Raw genomic sequence first — 22,297 nt, forward strand, 5'->3', positions numbered from 1 at the left:
ACCTCTCAAATATTGCTGACGCATGATTCCACATTGACAGCTGTGGTTGGATTATCAGGAAGAAGTTACTGACAGTTCTTGCTCATTGCCTGTGACAAGGTTTTATTATTCCACTTTGAAGACTGATCTTCATTTTACCTGCAAACTGGGACCCAAGAATGCCCTTCCCTCAATATCCCAGTTTGGGGCTGAACCCCACAAAACGTAACATGGACAAGTTCCACTAGCAGAATCCAGAGGGTGGGACCCTAGTGGTAGAAAGCCCTTCTGGAGAGAGAGAGAGAGAGAGAGAGCGAGCACACACATATGTGCTGAAGCACAACTTTTGCCCCACTGGAGAGAGGGCCCATAAAGAGGTCTGGACCACCCAAAGAGAGAGGCAACATGGCAGCCAGGAGATCCAGCACATCTCTTGGGCAGCCTCGGCTGGTGGGGCTTTTACGGAGCCCTGTCTGGGATTTATAGCTGTTTTCCCCTGGAGAGATTTACCAGGGATATTGCTATGTATTCAAATTGAACTCGCTAGGTCAACAGCTGTGAAATAAACTGCAAAGCTCTATACTGCATACTTGAATCATTGCATGGGTAGCCCCAAAAAGGATATGCTCCCATTTGGGAGTGACTCAGTATTTATAAGGTGTTGACTGCACAATCTGCATCCAGTGGAGCCTCTAGTCCGGCTTACCCAGTTTGGTAACTAACTCAACACTGCTGGGGATCCTACTGTGCATATTTCCCTACAAGAAATTCATGTGTCTCTCCAGGTTGCTCCCTGACAGAGGATAGAGTGATTCAGGACAATGGGCTAGAACGAACGAGGACTTCAGAAATTGGCATAAACATGACATCAGCTATTTCAAAAGGTGAGATGGAGAGAAAGCAAAAAAATTGTCCCCAACGTGCTATTTCTGGTGCTTTTTAAAACCCAGAGAGGACATGGCCAGCTTTTGTGAGCGAGAGGAGGAAGAGAATTTGTGGCGTTGACTTAGGAACCTTTAGGAGTCACATGAATAAAACCTAAACACTAAGCTACAAGTCTTGTGTTGCACCAGTATAATACTTTGTGCCACAACTAACACTAGTTGAAACACTCTCCTATCCATCTTCCACTCTCCCATGCTCTCATGATATTCCTTAGCTGTAGGATTCAGTCCTGGCAGACAGAATGTGGCCCCTGCTTGCTGGCTTTCCTCTGGTTGATGCAGGGAGTACTGAGGTAGTAGCTGCAGAGAATGGGAGTAGTGGCATGTATCATAGTACATGACATATTTGTTTTTCAGGACCTATAGCAAACAGTGAACTGATAGTCTTGTAATGCACTAAACCATTAGGATAGTTGCACTTGGTCCAAAACCAAGTCAATGGTTGATGCTCTGATGATGGTAAACTGGATGCTCAGGATGCTTAGCTACTGGCCAGAGGATTTTTAAGCATTTGTGCATGTTAGATTTTGTTCAGCAGAAGTTGGCCCATGACCAGTATAATCCTTCAACAAGGTCTTGATTGTTCCAGTGTTGAGCAAGCACCGTCCCCAAGCCAGCGGAGCTACAGTCTGCGCACCGTGGCAGCTGGAGCAGGGGAGTGTAAATATAATGGGGTAGAGCAAGAAGGCATCTTGCCACATCTGAAATGCCTGGTTACATTCTTCTTCCATGGGAAGGCTCCCTTCACAGCAGGAAGCTGTTTTCCTATAAGGACACACAGTGGGCCCTTAACAGCCCAAAGTGGTGAATTAACAGCAGTAAGATGTGTCAAAACATCACACAGTGGACTGGGACAAGAGACCTCCTGAGCTGCACCTTGAGGATTTGGACAGATACCTGAATTAATAGTGGGTTTAGCAACCTCACATTTCTGAAATCCCTGTTTCAGGCCAGCACATGGATCCCCCCTTAGCACCTACATCATCATATATTGGAGAGTCATAGGTCCGAGAACCCACTGGTCCACCACTAGGGGTCATCCCCTATATTAATAACAATACATAGCTCTTATATGTCACTTTGTATTCGTGGATCTCAAAGCACTTTACAAAAGGAGAGACGTACTATTATCCCCATTTTACAGATGGGGAAAACTGTGGCAGAGAAATTACATGACTTGGCCAAAGTCACCCAGCAAGTCAGTGACCTAGCCCAGAATACAAGCTAGGTCTCCTGCATCCCAATCCCCTGCTCTACCTGCTAGGCAATGCTGTTGTCTCCATTGACTTCTGCTGCTCTAACATCACAAAAAGAACAAATGTAGCCCTCATCTTTAATAGTCATAGAAGACCAGAAGGGACCACTGTGATGCTCTAGTCTGACAGGCCAGAGGACTTACCTGAATTAATTCCTATTTTAACTAGTGAAAAATAAATTGGAGTAAAATAATCAGTATTTTGAGGTCTTTTTCAACAATATCTATCAAGATTTGTTAGCAATACAGCTTGTTCTTTATAGAACTAATGTGTCTTAAAATGGTCACTACTGCTATTTTAATACATTTTTTTTCATCCATTCCCCTCCAAGTGCCTGCCCCTCTCAGTATGAGAAACCTTGAGGGCCTTGGTGATTGTCTGGGAATGAAGATGAAATAAATACAAAGGCTTAGATTTTAAAACATGGGCAGCCAATTTGAGATACCTTAAAGGAGCCTGATTTTCGGAAGGCAGATGGAGGTTCAGCACTTTCTGAATATCAGGCCCCTTTAAGTGTCTCAAGTTGGGAACCCAAAATTGAGTCACTCAAAATCATTAGTCACTTTTGAAAATGCAGGCCAAGCTGCGGCTACACAAATAGCCTCCAGAAGCCAATGACCCATTCTGACAGTTCCTGAGTGGGCTCTAGAGTTTGATACCTTTCATCTTTTCTAGTGATCCTTCACATCAGCCATTGCATGGGCAGATCCAATTCAATCAGTTCAAACCGGTCTTTCAGCTCAAAGTGGTTCTTTTCCATTTCCACAATTTGCTGGGTTCTCTCTTGCCAAAAGCAACGACAAAGCAATTAAGGCTGTTTTTGGCTGTGTGCAGATCCTTGCAAGGTTCTTAGTATACTTGTGCCTGATGAAATACTTTACATGCCAACGTCTGGTTTATCTTGTTCTTGAGAAATGCACCCCCACAAATTAAGATCTTCTTACACTCTCAGAAATAAGTTGTCCAAGGCCTCCCTCCCCAGTTGCCAGAGATTCCTCCCTTTTGAATTCGCTCTGGAGTGCTGGCATACGATACCTGGGCTGTATAATTTGAGGCCCTTTGTGTCTAGCCCACCGTGACACCTTATACATGTGTGAACAAATAACTGTCCATTTGTCCCATACGCATTCCGCTTCCCAGGCGCCTATCTCATTTCTGCTTGTATTTTTCCAGGATGCTTCTCTTTGACATTGACTTGCCCACACCTGTGTTACCTGATCAAACCACTGTAGTTCAAATGAAATGTGCTGCATACCTAAAAGGCTTCACCATCACTGGCAATTTTTAAATCAAGATTGTATTTGTTGTTTTTTTAAGATATGCTCTAGTTCAAAAAGAATTATTCTGGGGAACTGCTATGGCCTCTGTTGTACAGGAGGGCAGAGAGGGTGATCACAGTGGTCTCTTCTGGCCTTAGAATCGATGAAAGATCCTCAGCCCTGCAAGCAATCTCATCACTGGAAGGTGCTATTGGCCAGTAATGGGGGGAAGAAGCAGCACAGAGAACAAGAGGAGTAAATGCCATAAGGTTGGCGCTGTTAATGGGGCTTTGAACTGAGACGATGAAAGAGAGAAAAGTCTGGAGAGAATGGCTGAAGAGAAGGGCATGGAGTAGAGATTCCAGTGGATGCAAGGAGAGAGCTAGAGGATGCCTGGGGTCACATTAAAGGTGAGGACAAATGCTTTTACAATAAATATAATGCAAATGTAAGATTCAAAATCATTAGCAAAGTGTGTGCGTAGAGTCCCAGATGAATTTACTGCAATAAGTTTGTGGCCACCCACATGGGACTTCACTAGTTGTCACTGAGCTATACCCATGGACCTTTGGAACTTCACAGCAACAAAGGAGCTAGAACTCAGATCCTCCTGCTCCAGAAAAAAAAAGCCTCTAACACTTGCCTTAAAAGAGAATCTCCTTCTGTTATAGCAGTATGGAGCCTAAGGCATACACAAGAGCAGTTCTGATTCCATCCAGCAGAGAGCAGAGATACATATACACATTCAAATGACCATAACAACGTGGATCCGAGTTGTGGATGGATGGCAGTTGATAAACCTAAAACAGTCTGCGGAATCTAGCAACCTCAGCTCCATTTTAGACAGAAGTGATGCTGTCAGCTGTAGGTGGGGGGATAGAGAAAAGCAGAATTGGACCCTGTGTGTGTATTTCTGTCATAAATAACCCGGTATCACCTATTTACCGAGCCTCTGTTTGCCTATGCTCAGACAGCTGGGGCTTTCTTGTGCAGGTTAGTGGGTAGAGCACCAGTGCGGCTGAATTTCATTCTTCCAGTGTCTTTTCAAGTCTGAGCACAAAGTTGATTTTGTTTCTTTAAAACAAAAGGACAAAGAGACTTATGTTCCTTATCCACAGGCAACATACTGTGTAGAGCCAGTTCAGCTTTTCCCCACACTGCATCTTTAACACTGGGTGTGATCTGGATCACCAGGGAGCATACAGAATTTAGGCATCAATCCAAGAGGTCCCCAGGGGTTCAAGCTCTCGCCTTCCCATATAAAGAAGAGGAAAAAAAGATCCCATCCACCATAGTGTGAACACCATTCCATGCAAAACTCCCCCTTCCCAATGTTTAAAAAGTTTACATCTATCATTGCTGGATGTATCATGAATCCACTAGGGAGCAATACTATTTCAAATGTTTCCCCTTCCCTCTTAAAACCTCCTTTCTTCTGCTCTGGCCAGAAGAACTGAGTTTACCACCTAAGAGGGTGAGATTTTCCAAAACACTAGGGCAGGCCTGACTCTGCTTTCCACCTAAGTCAATTGTAAAACTCCCATTGATTTCAGCAACAGCAGAGCTAGGCCTACTCTGAACATTTTTGAAAGTTCCAGTATAATAAAAACAAAAAACCTGCTGCTCACCATTTTCTCTGGTTTGGTCTACACTACAGAGCTAGCTTAACACAAGGCAGCTTACGTCAACCCAGCTGTGGATGTGTCTACACTGAAATTTCACTCCCAGTGATATAACTGCCCCACTACACTGATTTAATAATACCACCTCCACGAGCTACGTAGAGTCAACATCAATGTAGTTAGTTCAATGCAGCGTCAGTGTAGACACGATGTTGCTTATGTCAACTGTCATTGGCTTTCAGGAGCCGTCCCACAATGCCCCACACTGACAGTACAATCAATAGAAGTGCTCCTGGTGAGGACGTGCACTGACACAAGGAGTAAAGTGTAGACATGCACAAGCAGTGTAATTACTGCGGCAGCTTTATGCCAACGTAAGTTAGGTCGATTTAATTTTGTAGTGTAGACATGGCCTCTGTGTTTGTATTTTAGGCTCAGATCCCGGGCCTAATTCTGTGTATAAAACAACTCACATACAAGTCTTTGAAAAATTTGATTCTAACATTCTAAGCTTTGGGGCACAGGCTGTCTTTGTGTTTGTATTCTCTACAGGGCTAACCACTCTGATGGTGTGAATGATAAGAATAAAAGGTGGCATGTATAGCCAGACTTGAACTTAACTATCCAAACCTCTGGTCTATACATCAGGCTAATAGTTTCATGACACGAAGCCGTCTGTGAGATTTCCAGACTTTCCTGCTGTCAGATGGGTCAGAATTGCTCTGAAAACAGCTTTCCTTGTGGAACTTCTATGGCTGGCCAAAAGAAAAAAAATACAGAAGCCAGCAAAAATTTGGCGGGGCGGGGGGGGGAGAACAACATACTCTGCTTATTTGAAGCTTAAAGAAAGTTTTGGACCCTATTACAGATTTAAATCAATCAAAGATTGAATTGGTCCTTATTTGACCTGAAATGACTGACATATTCTGTTAGCGCTCATCTGATATCATTATTTCCAGGCTTGCTTTTTTATTATTATACATTATTTGATCTCCAATACCTTCTAGAGGCCCCAACCAGAGTGGCCTCCATTGTGCTAACTGCTCTACTCACATATATTGAAGCTGTCCCTGCCCCCTAGAGATCACATCTTAGTCTGGTTGAGCGTGATATAGTAAAATATCAATCTGTGGGCAAGTTAGTGACAGAAAGGCAGAGGAGGTGTCATTGGATTAGTAAAAAAAACAACATGGAAATTATGATTGTCAATTTGTCACCTTCTGCGGCATGGCAGGGCGGATTTGTTCCCCAGCTCCTCGCCCCAGGTCCTCTTGCTGGGGGGGAATTTTGATAATACGATATTACAATCTTAGTTTAGGACAAGACACGTGGATGAAACACACAAGCGAGTGACAGGGAGGAAGGAGGGGATGGAATAACAGTTATACAACCATGAGGTGATCTTCCCTCTCCTGGCTTGGCATGGCCTGCATGTGTCACACTGCTAAGAAGAGCTAATATCAAAGACAGCACTGTAGGGTTGGCTGGGTGACAGCAGTGTGAATGCAAAGCCGTACCAAACACTACCGGGCAGTCAGTGTCAGAAACAAGGTGGGGGGGAGGAAGAGGGCTCTCCACTGGATGGAAGGCATCCTTAAGTGGCCCAGTTGATCTCTGGTGCAGGGAAGGAGTGGGAGTGCCAAGTGGAATGGGGCAATTTCATTTTTCATAGGTAAGTACCAACCTCTTCTTTAGTTTCTCCACATTGCCAACCCTAAGCATTTGGAATCATCAGGCAGGCCCCAAAAATCATGATTAAATCATAGGACTGGAAGGGATCTCGAGAGGTCAACTAGTCCAGTCCCCTGGACTCATGGTAGTACTAAATTATCATCTAGGCCATCCCTGACCGATATTTGTCTAACCTGCTCTTAAAAATCTCCAATGATGGAGATTCCTCAATCTCCCTAGGCAATTTATTCCAGTGCTTAACCACTCTGACAGGAAGATTTTCCTAATATCCAACCTAAACCTCCTTTGCTGCAATTTAAGCCCATTGCTTCTTGTTCTATCCTCAGAGGTTAAGAAGAATAATTCTTCTCCCTCCTCCTTGTAACAATGTTTTATGTACTTGAAAACTGTTATCATGTCCCCTCTCAGTCTTCTCTTTTTCCAGACTAAACAAACCCAGTTTTTTCAATCTTCCCTCACAGGTCATGTTTTCTAGACTTTTAATTATTTTTGTTGCTCTTCTCTGGACTTTCTCCAATTTGTAGACATCTGTCCTGAAATGTGGCGCCCAGAACTGGACACAATACTCCAGTTGAGGCCTAATCAGTGCGGCGTATAGCAGAAGAATTACTTCTTGTGTCTTGCTTACTAGGGCCGGCTCCAGACCCCAGCGTGCCAAGCGCACGCGTGGGGCGGCATTTTAACTGGAGGGCGGCAGGCGGGTCCGGCGGACCTTCCGCAGTCATGCCTGCGGGAGGTCCAACGGAGCCGCGGGATGACTGGACCTCCCGCAGGCATGACTGCGGCGGGTGTGCTGGTCCCGCGGCTCATGTGGACCTCCCGCAGGCATGCCTGCGGAAGCTCCACCGTAGGCGCGGGACCAGCGGCACATCTGCGGGAGTTCCCGCGGAGGCGCGGGACCGGCACCCGGCAGCGCGAGCAGCGCAGCGCGCTGCCCTGCTTGGCACGGCGGAATTTGTAGAGCCGCCCCTGTTGCTTACAACACTCCTGCTAATACAGCCCAGAATGATGTTTGCTTTTTCCCTCCCCCAACAGTGTTACACTTTTGACTCATATTTCGCTTGTGGTCCACTATGACCCCCAGATCCCTTTTCACAGTTCTCCTTCCTAGGCAGTCATTTCCCATTTTGTATGTGTGCAACTGATTGTCCCTTCCTGAGTGGAGTACTTTGCATTTGTCCTTATTGAATTTCATCCTATTTACCTCAGACCATTTCTCCAGTTTTTTCAGATCATTTTGAATTTTAATCCTATCCTCCAAAGCACTTGCAACCCCTCCCTGCTTGGTACCATCTGCAAACTTTATAAGAATGCTCTGTCTCTATGCCATTATCAAAATCATTGACGAAGATATTGGCCAGAACTGGACCCAGAACTGATCCCTGCAGGACCCCACTCATTATGACCTTCCAGCATGATATAAAAGAAATAAATGTTGCATTCTTTTTATTTATATTCCAGCTTTTGAGCCTTTGGGGTACACTTGGGTGCTGTTTTCAAGCTTTTCTTTGCAAACATGAGGACTAGAAACTTACTTCTATTTTTAAGTGAGGGCTGAGATTCTCGTAGGAGCGGGGGTTATAAGAAAAACACCAACTATCAGGGGACTCATCAAAGTGAGAGAGTTGGGTAACACTGGTTTCAGTTCATGTGGGTTTTGTTTGCACTTCTGCTCCAAGTTTAAAAGGATTCCAAAAGCTCAAAGCAAACCTCCTCCGAAACTGACATTTCACCTGATGTTATAGTGAAACCCCAGTGGAAAGCCATAAACTTGGCCCAAGTTCACTTTGAACTTGGGCACCGGAAAGGTGCCCGATCCATTCCAGGAGCCTGCTTACCTTTCTGCTTTGTAACTATCCCGGAGACTGGGTGAACCTGGGATGGTTTGGGGAGTGTGAATGAACATTTGTCTCTGCTCTAAATAAAAACTAGACAGCTAGACAGAGAGACAAATGGGAAGAAAACAAAAAAGCTGAGTCGAGAAAGGGGTAAAAGGACACAGCGGTGTCCAATGTCCCCTAATCCCAGATACCCTGTGACTCTGGCTTAGTGCCTCTGGTGTTTGGTTTCTAAGCAGTAAGTACAGCCCTATGTGCAATGTTCCCGTATGCTGCTGCCGCCTCCTCCACTTTCGTGACTAGCACCTGCGGATTCAGCAAAAAGCTTTCAGCTAAGTCCAAATGAGCTTGTTGACCTGCCTTGCTACTTGGAGCATCTGAACAATTCTGACTAGCCTGCCTCAACCTCACAGCAAAAGCTCGACCCAGGACAGAACAGCATGAATTCTCCCTAGCCCTGGCAGAAATTGCTGATGCAATTTAATGCCTTAGGACAAAAAGTAAAAAATAATTTTAAAAAGTGTCCAAACGTTAAGAAATACCAGCGTTTTGGAGCAGGAGTTTTATTGCTGGGAGCAATGCAGGCCAAGCCTGAGAGCGCACACTACAACTATCAATATCCATTTAGAAAAGGGATCAAGGGTCAATCATTCTGCCAGCGAAAGCTCTGTAGCATCACCTGGGCAAGGCTCCCCCATCTCCATGCCTCTTTGCTGCGTTACACCAAGAGCTAAAATGTGCACTGCTGGACGTGAATGACAATTGATTGGAGGCTACCAGCTACAGCCTGGACTTCACCTCTGTCCATCGGGGCAAATGCTATATTCATTTCCCTTCTGGCTAGGTCCCTTTTGATCTTTTTAAATGTGTTTGGCTGTTTAGTTTTAGAGTTGGGTGAATACCACAGAAAAATGTCTGACTTGTCATTTGGATTTGTAACTGAATGGGCTTTGACTGTTCACACCTGTTTTGTGTTCACTGTCCACAACTATCTGCAGGTGGGAATCACGGACCCCGGCTGTTACTGAGCTGCCCACAATAGACCTTTCAAACAAGATCCCCTCCAGTAAGGACTCTTTTCCATTTCTCCCCCTCTTTTGCCCATCAACTCTCATACTAGATCCCCTCAACTCAACAGGAAACCAAAGGCATTCTGGGGAATTGCCAGAATGACTCTGATATAGCCTCTAGAATGTTTTACGCTGCTTTAGAAATCAACTCTACTATTTTGTGTGCGTGTGCGCGCGTATGTGTGTGCAGTATTTTTAATGCATGTCTCAGGCTTCATCTTCCCATACAGGATTGGGTTGCCAAAAACAAACAAACAAAAAAACCCACTTATTTGTATTTGCTGAGCCAAATTTACTGTCTTTCTTTTTTAACGTAATTTTCTAAGCATTTAGTTTAATCCTTGGCCCAAACGCTCATGTTTTTTGGGGAAATATTTTTGAGCCATTGGGATACTTGACAAATGACTGCTGCTTAAACCCAGAAAGAGCCTTTCGGAGGTTTTTGTTTTGTTTCTGTGCGTAAAGAACAGACAACTGAGCTATAGATGCCTGTCCAAACCCTCACCTATATAGGAGTTTAGGATTATTTAGATGATGTCACAGGAGACAAATATAGTCATTTGAGTGTTTAAATTCCCACCAGGCACACATCTTTATGGGATACTGAGCAAGGAAGTTTGAGGAGGTTGTATCTGGAAGAGCCGCCTCTTTTTCTATACATGAAATCAGTGGGGCACAAGAAGAATTTTGTTGTTGTAGATATAATTCAGGTACTAATTGAGGCCTCAGTCCATTAAGTGTGTGCATAAATCCATCCCTTTTTTAGTAAAACACTTAAGCAGCTGGTTAACTCCAAGCACATATGTAGTCCTGTTGACTTCAGGGGGACAATGGCTATCCATAAAGGCAAGTATATGCTTAAGCACTTTGCTGGTTCAGGGTCTAAATAGATACAAGTGTAAGCTGATTGTTAGTGTCAGAGACACCATTAAGTCCTCTAGGGACTTGGCTATTGTCATTGATTGTATGTGGAAGGTACTCAGATATTCTGGGGCTGGCTGGCAGTATAAATAACTGAGATAGATAGATAAGGGAAATGTTTATACTTAGAACCAAACATAGCAAGTAAAAATCATTTAAAAAGGAAGATGACCATGTCACGTGAACTGTTTTTTTAATAGGAATAATGTCATACCGGAGACTGCCAGTAAACTCTGCATGTTTATTTTCTAGAAGGATTATGTTTAAGGGAGGACTGTTCAGCATGAGAGTGCAAAGGGAAGTGCCAGAGAACACGCAGGTTAGCTGGAGTTTGTGTGTCAATTATTTTTGGACGCTGTCAGTGTGCTAGATGTTGCATAGAACATAGAGCGGGCATGATTTCTGCCCTGAGGGTTTTACAGGATCAATATTTATTCCAGAAATTCTTCAATTTTTTTTAAAGTTAATGTAAACAAACACACAAACCTTTAGTAGCAACTTAACGTTAAGTTACTCCACATATAAGCAGTATCCAAAGCCAAATATCTTATTCATCCATTACTACTAAGTGTAATGGTAGTTTCTGTGATGCAGGCATCTAGGGATATGTCTACACTACGGGATTATTATGATTTTACATAAACCGGTTTTGTAAAACAGATTGTATAAAGTCAAGTGCACGCGGCCACACTAAGCACATTAATTCGGCGATGTGCGTCCATGTACCAAGGCTAGCGTTGATTTCCGGAGTGTTGCACTGTGGGTAGCTATCCCATAGTTCCCACAGTCTCCCCCGCCCATTGGAATTCTGGGTTGAGATCCCAGTGCAAAAACAGTGTCGCGGGTGATTCTGGGTAAATGTTGTCACTCAATCCTTCCTCCGTGAAAACAACGGCAATCATTTCGCACCCCTCTTCACCTGGATTGCCCTGGCAGACGCCATAGCATGGCAACCATGGAGCCCGTTTTGCCTTGTCACTGTATGTGTACTGGATGCTGCTGACAGACGCGGTACTGCAGTGCTACACAGCAGCATTCATTTGCCTTTGCAAGGTAGCAGAGACGGTTACCATCCCTATTGCACCGTCTGCCATTGTAAATTGGCGATGAGATGACAGTTATCAGTCATTTTGTACCATCTACTGCTGTCATGGGTGCTCCTGGCTGGCCTCGCTGAGGTCAGCCGGGGGCGCATGGACTAAAATTGGAATGACACCCCGGGATAAAATGAGGGGGAGGAAGCCTCCAGCTGCTATGATAGTCCAGGCAGGACATTAAAGGGGGCGGGGGAAAGGAGCGCAGCCTCCCGCTGCTATGATAGTCCAGGCAGTACAGAATCTTTTCTTTAGACATGAAAGGGGGGGCTGATGGAGCTCAGCCTCCAGTTGCTATGATGAGGACGGTTACCAGCTGTTTTGTACCATCTACCGGGAATGACCGGGAGTCACTCATTTTTACCCAGGCGCCCCCGGCCGACCTCACCGAGGCCAGCCAGGAGCACTCACGGGCTGATGATGAAGACGGATATCAGTCATATTGCACCATCTGCCACCAGGAAGGGGATGCTGGTGTTCAGCGCTGCAGCACCCCGTCTACCAGCAGCATGCAGTAGACATAGGGTGACATGGAAAAAAGGCGAGAAACGATTTTTTTCCCTTTTCTTTTGGGGGAGGAGGGTGTAAATTGACGACATATACCCTGAAACACCCAGGAAAATGTTTTTGATCCTTCAGGCATTGGGAGCTCAGCCAAGAATGCAAATGCTTTTCGGAGACTGCGGGGACTGTGGGATAGCTGGAGTCCTCAGTACCCCCTCCCTTCCTCCATGAGTGTCCATTTGATTCTTTGGCTTTCTGTTACGCTTGTCACACAGCACTGTGCTGTGGAATCTGTATTATAGCCTGGAGATTTTTTCAAATGCTTTGTCATTTCGTCTTCTGTAACGGAGCTCTGATACAACAGATTTGTCTCCCCATACAGCGATCAGATCCAGTATCTCCCATACGGTCCATGCTGGAGCTCTTTTTGGATTTGGGACTGCATCGCCACCCGTGCTGATCAGAGCTCCACGCTGGGCAAACAGGAAATTAAATTCAAAAGTTCGTGGGGCTTTTCCTGTCTACCTGGCCAGTGCATCTGAGTTCAGATTGCTTTCCAGAGCGGTCACAATGGTGCACTGTGGGATACCACCCGGAGGCCAATACCGTCAATTTGCAGCCACGCTAACCCTAATCCGACATGGCAATACCGATTTCAGCACTACTCCTCTCGTCAGAGTACAGAAATCAGTTTAAAGAGCCCTTTATATCGATATAAAGGGCCTCGTTGTGTGGATGGGTGCAGGGTTAAATCGGTTTAACGCTGCTAAATTTGGTTTAAACGCATAGTGTAGACCAGGCCTTTGAAATTGATTCGACACAGGCCACCAAACAGCCATTGGAGGGTGGTAACTTTTAGTCATTAGCAACCTAGAACAGATTGAAACCAGTCACCTAGGAGTAGAGATGGACCCAGTGTGCAAAGTTTGATTCTGGATCTGAACCCAAATGTCCCCAAAAGTTCAGATCTTGGGTTTTGGGTTGGGTCCATTTGGATCCTATTATTCACCCCCCGACTCATTCAGTTGCCCTTCTCTGCATTTCCTGATACTTGACGAGAAAATCTGAAACAAGACAAAGACTTCACAAGAGTAATAAAGTTCTATTTATGAGTGCATTTGTGCTAATTCCTTGTACGCGTGCCATCACAAACAAATATGAGGGCTTGAAAGTGCATCCTGTTTATGTGGACCTGCGGAGAAACATGTTTAAACAAACTTGTAGGTCACATTTTCTCTGTTTAGAAAACTTTTTTTTTTAAAACACCACCATAAATATTTTTCTTTCCTCTCAAGATTGAAGACTCCTTCCCCTTAAACTATCAGCCAAACTCCAACTTATTTTTTTCTTTCCTTTGGCTACATGACTGCAGTCCCTTAAATTAGGTTTAGAATGATGAAATGTTTATAATAGCTAACTCCATATGTTAACATTTTACAGTGTACTAAAAGTTTGATTGCTAAAAACAACCCACTCTTTTGAAATGCCACAAGCACCTTTATAAAACGGACTGGCTTCTATTTGCACTAAAAGGAATGCCTTTAAAAATAGATGCTGAAGGAAAAATTTAAAAGTTGCTAAAATGATTAAAATATTGTAGAGGTGAACAAAATTTACATTGTAGTGGTGTGCTGTAACCTCACACTGTAAAAGGACTTTGCTTTTGTTTTTATCATGGGCTGACAGCTGTCACTCCATAGTTACGTTTGCAACTGAGTTTCCATTATAAGCCTGATTTTGGCTTCTCTCTAAGAGCCACAAAATACCTTAAAATCTCATCTGCCTCACAACTGGTAGCTTACTCTTAGGGTCACGGTAGAATTTTTTTGCCTACATTTAATATGAATTGGACAAGAGGTTTGTGACCCAGGGACCCCTTCAAGCCTATTGGTAAAGGACACAATGTACAAGAAAGGAAACCTACAAAAAGAAACAAACAGCAAAGGGGTGCCCTGATGGGGTAGTCAACAGGTGGACCATGGGCCAAATCCGGACCACAAAATCTTTTATTATATTGTTACTAGTATTTTATTTCTCTATTATTTTCTCTGGAGTCTGGACCTTAACTATACCTTGACCAAAACATTTGGCCTTTGACAAAAAATAACTGATTGCCCCCAGTCTAGCACATCTTGGAGTCCAAAGAGAGAGACTGAATTCTTCACTTATGAGGCAAACTGACAGCATTTCTCATTAGAGAAGGATTTTGGGTGAGCAACACTCTATTGACCTGTGAGGCAACACCCATGGAATTCTCAACACCTAGCAGCTGGTAGTTGCAATAACACTAATAAATATACCATCTGCTTGTACAGGGTTCACTTGTACCAACATAGCATTTATTAATAGCACACGGCCTCTGTGGGTCACCCTTGACTTATGTAAACCACTAAAACAATTTGTTCATCCACTGCTTGCATGTTTCCTTGGGGAAATCTATTTCCAGTCAGAACATGAATTTGTTTTCAGTGGACGTGTATTTTCATAACATGGCTAAGAAAAGCATGGTGGGCTAACTATTTCCCAGGTGTAGGAACATTTTGAGTGCAATGGATTTAGATCAGGGATGAATTTGACCCACTATGTTTCTTCCATAACATTTGAAGTGCTCCCAATCAGCTAGAAACCAAAAGTGCAGCAATATAACTGCAAAGGTATTATTGATATGCCTGATTTTTATCCCACACCTATGAGAATCAGAAGCAACTGTTGAAGAGAATGGTGTTACACCAATGTAAATCAATCAATGTCCAGTCCCACAACTTTAAGGAATCATAAGATTCTCTTGCTTTTTTCTCCAGATTTAGAATCTGAGATTTTGCTGCAGTTTCCCCCTGTACACAAATCATCTCAATCATATAAATCAGTTGGGGATATGAAAGATTGCAAAGGAGTGTGTACATCTATGAATCAGACCTAAACTAACTAGATTATACAGGGCCATATTTTCAAAACAGCCTGAAATTTATCTGTGGGTGAAAATCTGAGTCCTAGTGTCTTTAACTAGCCATTTATAGGGGTAAATCAAGGGGCGGCCAGGCCTCAGTCCTTCTGAAAATCTGACCTATAATACCCAGATGAATTCTGTGTATATATAAGGGAGTGTGGGATCACACATGCAGTCCCATGGGCTGGTGCCACAGTGTTTGCATCTGGATCCAAAATTCTCCAGGTGTGGAGTGTTTAAACCCTAGCCTATGGAATTAAACCAGGCTATCAAATGAATAATGGAAGGTATTCACTGGTGTCTATTACTGTTGTCGGTGTCACTAAGTCCTGAGCATGCAGCTAGCCTGAAGTACGGTAAGCAAGCAAAGGCCTCTTACATTTAGCGTTTGCACCATTTCATCTCAATTTTAGAACAGAAGACCTGCAAGCCACAAGAATTGTTTCTTTCCTTTCCATTAGTCTTCCCATCCCTTGTGCTATTTACATCCCTGGAGGTATACAACAGCCTGTCCTGATGAAAGCAGTACCATAACTGGAGATTAGACATTCCTGTCACTGCCTGCACAGCAGTGGTTCATGTGGAGTAAAGGTCTGTATGGAGAGGCAGCATTCTAATTATCATATTGTTATCCTACCCTCTCCCCACACTCTTGTGTATTTGTGGCAACAATCTTATGAAACAGCTTCCCAGGGGGCAGGTTTTCTCTGCTTCTTTCTGTGCTGTGGGTAAATAGAGGACTGCAGGCCCAGAGCTGTTGATCCAGAACCTTCCATGAGCACTTTCACTGGGAGTTAGGAGCATAAATAACCATTGTGCAGCTGGGCCTGGTTCTCTAAACGCACACTATGCAGAGAACCAGTCTGTGAAATAATAAATGAAGCCACAGCACAGACTGGAGGGGAGACTCAGATCACGGCATAATGGGCCACAGTTCATGGGGCTGAGGCATAGATTGTTACAGCCCTAACTCCCCCTGCAGGGAAGTACGGTGGAGTAATGTCCCCTGGAATTTGGCTTGCGCTGCTCCCAAATACAAAAGCTGCCCCAGCTCAGTTATTGTGCACTACCTTCTTCCACCACAAAATGTTCAGCTTGTTTAAAAGCTGCATGATGTCTATTTTCAGGGTCAAAAACTGGATTTTTCAAAAATTAATCTTCTATATCAAAACAAGGGGGGGTGGAGGGGAGGGGGAATAGGGGGAAAAAGAGAAATTGAAAACCAGTGACAAAAAACCCCAAACTATTCGCCTATCCTCCTTCAGGAGAAGACCTCAAAACACACACTCTCTCTCTCTCTATATATATATATAGAAACACACGCACAGAGAAACCCTACTGACCTAAGCCTCATAGTATCCCTCTGAGATATATGCAGAACACTGTACTTACTATGTCCTAGTGGCACAGCATGTTCTAGTGGTGAGCACACAACAGGTACATAAGAGATCCTGGTTCCCAGCCTGGCTCTGTCACTGACTCACTGTGGCCCTAGGCAAGTGATTGAACAGCTGAGTCCATTCTCCTATCTGTAAAACCAGATCACACGTGGCACTGGTAACAGGGTGGCTCACCTCTTAAGGGCTGGAGGGCTGGGGCTAACCACCCCTGAGTACAGAATGAGCCACAGCTGGGAGAGATTAGAGTGATTGCCCTATGAAGAGCAGCTGTAGGCTACACTGAAGGGAAGATGAATAAAGTTAAAATTGCTATGCTGTTGTGATTAAAGACTGTTAGGAGTGAGCAGGTTCTAGCCGGGATAGGCTTGGGAGTAACCTGTGAAAGCAGGAAGACCTGGGAGGTGGCAGTTAAACCTTGTTTTGGATTGTACTTTTTGGATAGACTTGAAAACTTTGTTTTGAATGTCAGTTAATTTAATAAGGTATAACTCACAAAGGGATGGGGAAAAGTGTTTTCTGAGTTTACTGAACTCAAGTTAAGAGGGGAAACTGAGGCCAGCTGCCTGGACTGTGACCGTAGGCCATGAGGGGTTGCATGAGAGATGCCTGGCCTTGCTAGAGCACATATAAAGCATTTAACTTGTTCAAGTTCAGTTTAGAAGCACTGAAGAGTTATATTTGTGCCTATTATTATTATTATTTTATTTTATTATTATTGTTATTAGTGCTGGTCAAAATTTTTCTGGTGGAGCATTTTTCTGTTGGAAAATGCTCTTTTTGTCAAACCAAACCATTTTGCAGAAATGTGTCAATCTGTTTCTAAATGCTTTCTTGTTTAGTAGTTAAAGCACATGCATGGGAGCCAGGAGATACAGGTTCTGTTTCTGGCTCTGTTACAGTGCTCCAAAGTTGGGAAACCTTGACTGAACCTTCCCCGACTGTAAAATGGGAAAAGTAAGAGCTGTATGGGAACTGGATTTTCTGTTTCATGGGAAATGCCACAATTTTTCTGTTGCAAATGGAACAAAACAAAATGTGTCCAAATTCCCATGAAATTCAATTTAAAAAATCATATCACTAAAAACATTTAATTTTGATAAAATTGGAAGATTTTGTTCTGATTTCAATTTTTAAAATATTTATATTATAACAAACAAACCAAAAGTCGTTTAGAAACAGAAAATTGCAATGATCCGTTTTGAAAAGGTCAAAATGTTCCAGTTCAGCTTTTTACAGAGCTCTCCATTCTGGTGGTTTTTTTCTTTATTAAAAAATATTGTGTTGAGATGGACACATTCTGACAAACATTTTGCAGAACATAGCTACAGAGTTGCTACTGCGTCTTCCTGCTGGTCTGACCTTACTGACGTGTGACGAAGTGAAACTTTGGGTTGACCCCATTGCTAAACAGAGCATCAAGCCACTCACTTCACTGGACACTTGTGACTGGGGGTGAAAGACACTGCATAAAGACACAGGGAGGTGGGGGCTGATTATGCATCAGGCGCACAACTGGAATGATGCACTTGCAAAAGGGCTTTCTCAACATGTGTGCTGCAGCCACAGCATGAGGAGGAGAGCTTGACTAAAATTGCTATTTTCTCCTTCACTGAAATGTGGGGGCTTGTCACCATCCTTATTCACCGCACTTAAGGTGAAAAATAGCACTGCATGGTAATAAGCTGCTTTTGCAAGTGTTATGGAGAATGGCTTAGATCAAAACAAAAAAGAAATTGGAGATCTAATTTTACCTGCTTCTCTGTAACAGTCTTATGAAACCGCTTCATCTCTGCCAGCTTTCTGTGCCTATGAATATGAGAAAAGGTCAGTGCAGCAGGTGGGAGCCCAAAGGTATTTGCTATGAGTGTGGTCCAGTTCATCTATTATTGTTTACTGGTCTCTGGGTATGAGGATGGGAGAAGAGAAGACAGAGGGTCTGTTGGTTTACCAGGAAAGAAGAGGTAATTTGTCCAAACCAATATGAGCCTTAAATGTTTGGGTTTGTTGTCTGAATAGAACAGAGGTTTGAGCTTTGCAAAATAGGTTCATACATTCTAGCTCTGGATCTGGTTATTTTAAGGCTTGTGCAAAATGACAAACTCCTGAAAATAACTGTTTTTCACACACCTTTTTGCTAAACAAATTGTAGCACTGTGATTCAGTCTCACAGGTTTAATCACAGCCTAAGAAGCAGATGCAGTGATGCAAGGAAGCAGTGACTGACACTAGGAGTGCCCCACTCTGAAATATCTAGGAAGGAAGCCAAACCCTGACTCCTCCCAGCCAGGGCTCAGCAGCAATCATGCCAGTTCCCCATCTACACTGTGACCATGGAGGTAGAGGCTTTGGACCCAGTTCTCTGCTACTATGTGCCTTGTGTGATCACTTACACCTGTGCAAAGTGAGTATGAAAGGCTATCCAATCAACTCTCCACTGGCACACACCGGTGGCAGCATTTTGCACTTGCTTTGTATACATGTAAATGACTGCAGAAGAAGCAAGGCAGTGGAGAGTCAGCATCTTGGTCATTGCAGACTTATCTTGATTAGCAGTATTGATGTAGTTACAACTGGTGTGAACCCCTAATGAAGAAATGCTGCACAGGTGCACTTTATCCCAGTCACTTACACTGGTGCAAGCCTAGTGTTTAGCAGTGCAGCATATCCAGACTGCCTTTCAAACTCCATTAGTGCCGTTATATCAATTTAGCAACACTGGTGCAAACCATCTCCTAGGCAGAGGTGAAAGTGAGCCAGTGTGAGCTAATGCACCGTACCTGGGCAGATTGGCTTCCCCTGGCAGCAATTTAAAGGGCCCGGGGCTCCCAGCAGCTGGAGCCCTGGGCCCTTTAAATTGCTGGCGCAGAGCCTTGCTGCCAGGGAAGCAGCAGGGCGGGGGGGCTCGGGTGGCAATTTAAAGGGCCTGGGGTGCCTGCGGCAGCTACCGCCACAGGGCCTTTAAATCATCCCTGGAGCCCTGTGGAGGTGACAGTGGGGCTCTGGCAGTGATTTAAAGGGCCGGGGGATTTAAAGGCCTCACCTCTTCCAGTAAAGGCCCTGTCCCTCCTAAGGACTCCAGAGTACCAGTAAGTCCTTTAAGTTGCTTTCACCCTTGCTCCCAGGTCATTGTTTTACTGCATTCTCCCCTTCAGATTGTTGCTGAAATAACAAGAACGCACTCCAACAAAATACAACTGGCACTTTCTGAATGCATTAAAAACGCTCTATTGTAAGCAGAAATATATTTAAATTACAAACGCTGTGCCTGATCCTACAAAAGGGGGCTCTGCCCATGTACAGGGGTCCACTTTACTGTATGGAGCAAGCAGTAAAACATTCAAATTAGACTGGAAACTGCAGGGCAACACTGACCCAGCCACAGCCTGTTGTTGTCACTGTGATAATATGGAGACACTTAAATGAAAAGCTAAAGCACTGTGGTCTCTTTAATCCAATAGCTCAAGACTTGATTTGATTTTTTTTTTTTAATGATGTACTTCGAAACAGTCTTTCCCTAGTGCCTCACTTTCTGGCCATTAGTCAGCATTTCCCTTTGAAATCAGAGGGTGCTGGAAGGACCTCAAAATCTGGACTGTAGTCAGGTAGTAAGGGCACGACACCTAGGGAAAATTCAATCCATTGTATTTTCCAACAGTGTCACTCTCACCATACAGCTATTGAGTTGCAGCTGCCTGGCAGGTTTTTTATTTTTTTATTTTACTATTTCAGTCTGACATAGTCTTGGTACCACTTTAACCCTTACAATTCAGGGTGTAATTTTATATCAAAATAGTAAAAGTGGTACAGCCCCGCTAATGTGGATTCAGTTATACTGGTATAAAGATGCATATTTCTGCAATGGCCTATGCCAAATAAGCATCTCTAGACTAGTGTAACTGTGGCCTCACTAGGTGGTTGTACTGCTTTAACTATAAAATGATATAGCTAAAGTGGTACAAAAATGGTGTATAGACAAGCACTTACAAATACATGCTGCTAGTTTGGCACTATATGTGATTGTGTCCCGTCATCCTTCCCTCCGAAGAGACTTATGACATATGGTGCAAACTGCCCAGCCACTCATATACGTTAGGGTGAACGTTTTTGAACAAGAGGTTCAAAAAAGAGCTGGGATGCTACAAGAGGCTATTATTGAGGTACTTTGGATCTAGCAGGAAGTGCCGTGTGAGAGCCTGCTTTGGTGTGATGGACAGCCTAATTTTGTGGACCCAAGAGTTTTGGTTCGTTCAGTGAAGTGTGCATAAGTATTCAAACTTTTAGGTGCCGATTCACACTGAATTTAAATTTTGAAGCTCAAGAGGTCTACCCCTCACAAATAAATTAAAAGTAAAAGCTTACCAATAAAAGCTCTCATTGTACTATTTCTTCCAGGTTCAAACAGACACTCTGAAATATTGACGCTATGGAATCAATATTGTGTAGATCAATGGTTCTCAAACTTTTTTTTTTTTCATGGACCACTTGAAAATTGCGGAGGGTCTCGGTGGACCACTTAGTGATCTTTCCAAATGTTGTTTGTACCATTAGCTAACTATTGTAAAGCACTTTGCATAAAAGCGCTATATAAAAAAAGCCTTAATAATAGTTTTTTTGTTCTACAACTAAAAACACACAACTCATATTTTAATATCTGTAGTCTTACCTTTCTAATGCAATGGATGTGCCTTCTCTCCCCTGCCAGGGCTGGGAAGGAGTGAGGGGGTGTCTCTCCCTCTCTCCCCCACTGCGGCAGCCTCCAAGCTGGGGCTGGGGAGGAGAGGGGGTCTCTCCCCAGCAGCCACAGTCTTGGAGCTGGGGAAAGTCGCCTCTTTCTCTGGCTGCCGCAGCCCTGCACATCCCAAATCCCCCCCACCCCCTCTTCTCACCCCACTGCCCCCTCCCACCTACGCCCTATTCCTCCCAAGGCCACCACCTCACCTTACATGTGCGTCTTCTCCAGGGTCCAGGCACCTAATTAGTCATGGCATGCCTGCACAGCTCCACTAATTAGGTGGGTGGCCCTTCACCTTAGAAGGAACTATCCGCGGACCACAGTTTGAGAACCTCTGGTGTAGATGCAATAGGTAATGGGTAGAAAATTACCTACTATACACACTGCTGGATGGGCATTCCTTTGAGAATCAGTCAAATTTTTCCACTGTGTTTTAGTTGAGCTAAAACTGTATGTTCAGACCAAAAACTGAAACTCTGGAGACTTGGGCTCTTGCCTTGTCTTTGCCTCTGACTCCCTGCATGACCTTGGGCATTTCTCCTACCATTCTGCCCTTCAGTTTCCCCTTTGTAAAATGGGGTCAACATCTACTAGTCTTGTTGAAGTAATTTGAGTTCCTTGAATGAAAGGTGCTATACAATGCACAGTATTAGCATTGTTGCCTCTGACCAAGCTGTAGGTGAAGTTGCATCTTGGATTTTTCCCTTCAGGTCAGATATCTGAGCAAGGTAGTTAATTACAGTCATATATGATTCATTGACCCTCATGCATGTTTTGTGCACAGTGCACCACAAGCTCGGTAATAACATGAGAGGATGCCATGTTTCTAAAACTAAAGTGGCTCTTTATTAAGAGAACTATTTATAGAGGTACTGCAGCTAGCATTCCAGCCATGTGCACACAGACTGGCTTCCTGGTGTCTTCACCAAACTCTTCCCTCTTACAACCTCTGTTCCTCCCTCCAAGTCCCAGGCATGTTTCTCCAATATAGTTTCTACCTTGAAAATATAAATAAATAATATGCTGCACTTCTTTCAAT

The 22,297-nt window shown here is 43.9% G+C and overlaps 1 long non-coding RNA gene across 1 annotated transcript in view; it reads right to left on the minus strand.

The window, feature by feature from the left end:
- Positions 1–16,661, minus strand: part of LOC120397355 — a 74,052-nt gene extending 57,391 nt beyond the window's left edge. Inside the window, exon 1 of the long non-coding RNA XR_005593743.1 lies at positions 16,519–16,661. This is a non-coding gene — a long non-coding RNA (uncharacterized LOC120397355). The remainder of the gene's footprint in view (positions 1–16,518) is intronic.
- Between the last annotated feature and the right edge of the window lie 5,636 nt (positions 16,662–22,297).

Source organism: Mauremys reevesii, linkage group 2, assembly GCF_016161935.1.
Source record: "Mauremys reevesii isolate NIE-2019 linkage group 2, ASM1616193v1, whole genome shotgun sequence".
In the NCBI taxonomy this organism is placed as follows: Eukaryota; Metazoa; Chordata; order Testudines; family Geoemydidae; genus Mauremys; species Mauremys reevesii.